Here is a 2614-nt window from a genome sequence, read left to right on the forward strand (position 1 = left end):
TGTGGGGAGTTGGAAGGAGGATTTTGAAAGCCATAGAGCAGGTCCTGGAAATGCAATATTCACAACAGCACAAATACCGCTGCTGCTCTTCCAGTAATGCAGCTGAGTCGCAGACAGCAGTTTTCCCTGGTGGCACCCACATACAGTAAATGTCTTTAGCATGGAGAGCAGCAGACATACGGGCACAGCGGCAGACGTTTGCAGCCCCAACAGGTTCCTCAGGCTCTTAGGGGTGCTCCTGTGCCAAGACTCAATGAGGTCCCTCTACCATCATGGTAGGGCTCTGCAACTCACTTCCAAATTGCTGGGGCTGGGGGAGGACAGAGCAGAGCCCTCCACGTAGTCGCTCAAAAGCTGCTTCCCTGAATGACCCAGCTCCCGGCGCTCGGCAGCTCTCAAATGGGAGGGCGGGAAGGTGGGAAGGCAGGAAGGCAGGAAGGCTTTGTTTCCTCCAGCAGCTGCACAGAGCCATGCCGGCTGCAGGGCTGGGATGGGCAGTGGGACGGGGTGGGGAATGCCCCATGGTGGCAGTAGGAGACATCGGTGACTCAGTCCCTGGGGCCGGTCCCCCCTAGGTTAGGGGATGTGGTGTTGCTGGAGATGGAGGTCCTGCTGCCCAGGACAGCTCTGATCATCCTTCAGGTGCTGGAGACACTGGTGTGACCCCCTGGAAGCATCACTCTCATCCTGGTGATGCAGCAGCCGGTGCAGCTCGGCCAGCGGGTGCAGTGTGGCCGCACGCCTGTGGGCTGCAGCAGGACCCTGTCACTCTGCGCACGCAGTGACGATGCAGAAACACGCACTGAGCCCCGCCACGGACTGGCCATGTGAAGCCGGAGGAGCTTCCTGGCATGAACATTTCCCTAACTGAAATAAAACTGAGAAGACCAAGAAGTTGTTGGATCACTCCTTTTGTTTCCTGGCACTGCAAAATACACGTATCTCGCACCGTTTCCTATCGCTAAGCTGTGCCGAAGCAAGAGCACTCAGGGCAGATCAATGGTCCCGTGCAGGGTAGCCCAGCTGGCACTGGGACGGCGGGTGCTGCCCACTGGGTGCTGCCCACCAGGTGCCTGCAAGCAGGCAGACAGGGCTTGGTGCTCGTTTTAGCCCTCGCTGGTAATGCCGCTGGAAAGAGATGTTGCTAATGCAAGCCAAGCTTTTATGGGCAATTTTACTAAGAAAATAACCTCGGGAATAGCTTTATTGTTATTAAATAGAATCAAGTATTTACTTAAAGGTCTTGACATCCCTGTAGAAACCGTAAAACATTGTGGTTTTATTTAATGAAAACCTTGTTGTTCAAAACCAGCATTTTACTCTGGGGGTTATCCTGTGGCCCCATGTGCATCCCGCAGCAGGTCCTGTACACAGTGGGAGAGCGCAGGGAGGGGAAGCACCGATTGCCTCCGGGCTGCCTCTCCCTCTGCAGCTCAGCTTTTCCAGCCCTAGCGTGTTTCCCTGTGCACTTTCCCATCAGTGTCTGTCCGTTGCCTTCAGCTGCAGTGTAGTTGCACGTAGCCTGTTGGCAGCAATAGGGCAGCCATCAGTGGTGCTGCCACCCTCCAAGCACCCCGATGCATCTGGGCACACGTGCAAATCATGCCAATGGCAGAGACCATGCCGCCGTTACCACCAGTCTTCAAGAACGGCTTTTCAGGGAGTCTGTTATTTAACCTAAGTAACCCTGTTAATGTTCAGCACTTGGGCTCTCACACAATCCCATTACAGTACAAAAATTTAACTGAAGGCAGAAGAGGGGACTTCTGTTTGCAGTTTGGTTTTCTGAAAAGAGCATACCTTTCTCATATTTTTTTTAATTATTATTTCTTAAATTCTCACCAAACACAGCGCAGAGAGGCAGTGCAGCACCATGCCTCCGCAGCACTGCTGGAGCAGGAGCAGGAGCCCGGGGGCTGAGGGGACACCCCCTCTTCTGCCTGCCTCACAGGAAGGGGAAAGGCTTCCCCAAAGTCCTGATGGGAACACAAAGGTGCAGGACACAGCATCCTCCAGAGCAGGACAGCTTTCCTCAGCACTCCAGAGGAGGCTCTGGGAAAGCCCAGCTTTGGCAAGAGAGAAACGTCACCATTATTGCTCAGCCCTGGCCGTGCTGTGTCCCCGCACCCCGGGGGGGAGCAGCAGCCTCATAAACAATTCCCCAGGGTAATGGCAATGTTGTAAAACATGAATATTTAGTGCATGCATAATGGTTGTTTATTCATACTGAAATGTCAGCTAGTGAAACCGTATTTAAAAGGCTCCTTCCCAAGGAGGCAGAAGCTGCTGGAGGAGATGGGCAGCAAAGGCAGCTCCGAAAAGTCAAACTGTTTCTTGCTGTGCTGAGGCTGTGCCCAAGGCTGGGGTGATGATCCAAGGCATCTTCCATGTGCACCGTGTCCCTGCACATTGGGGACCAGACTGGGGGAGCCAGCACTGTCCTGGTCTCAGTGGGACCATCTCCCACCGGTGGAGGGTTTTGCGCTTGTGCTGAGGCTAAATTTGGCCAAACCTGTGCTGGTTCTTGCGCTATGCTTGTGTAACACACGTGGCTGAGCGGCAGGGATGCTGGTGGGGCAGGCTGGGGGGGTGTGCACCCCCAGCATGAGCAATG

The sequence above is a fragment of the Pterocles gutturalis genome, unplaced genomic scaffold (assembly GCF_000699245.1).
Source record: "Pterocles gutturalis isolate BGI_N339 unplaced genomic scaffold, ASM69924v1 scaffold5102, whole genome shotgun sequence".
Taxonomy (NCBI): Eukaryota; Metazoa; Chordata; class Aves; order Pterocliformes; family Pteroclidae; genus Pterocles; species Pterocles gutturalis.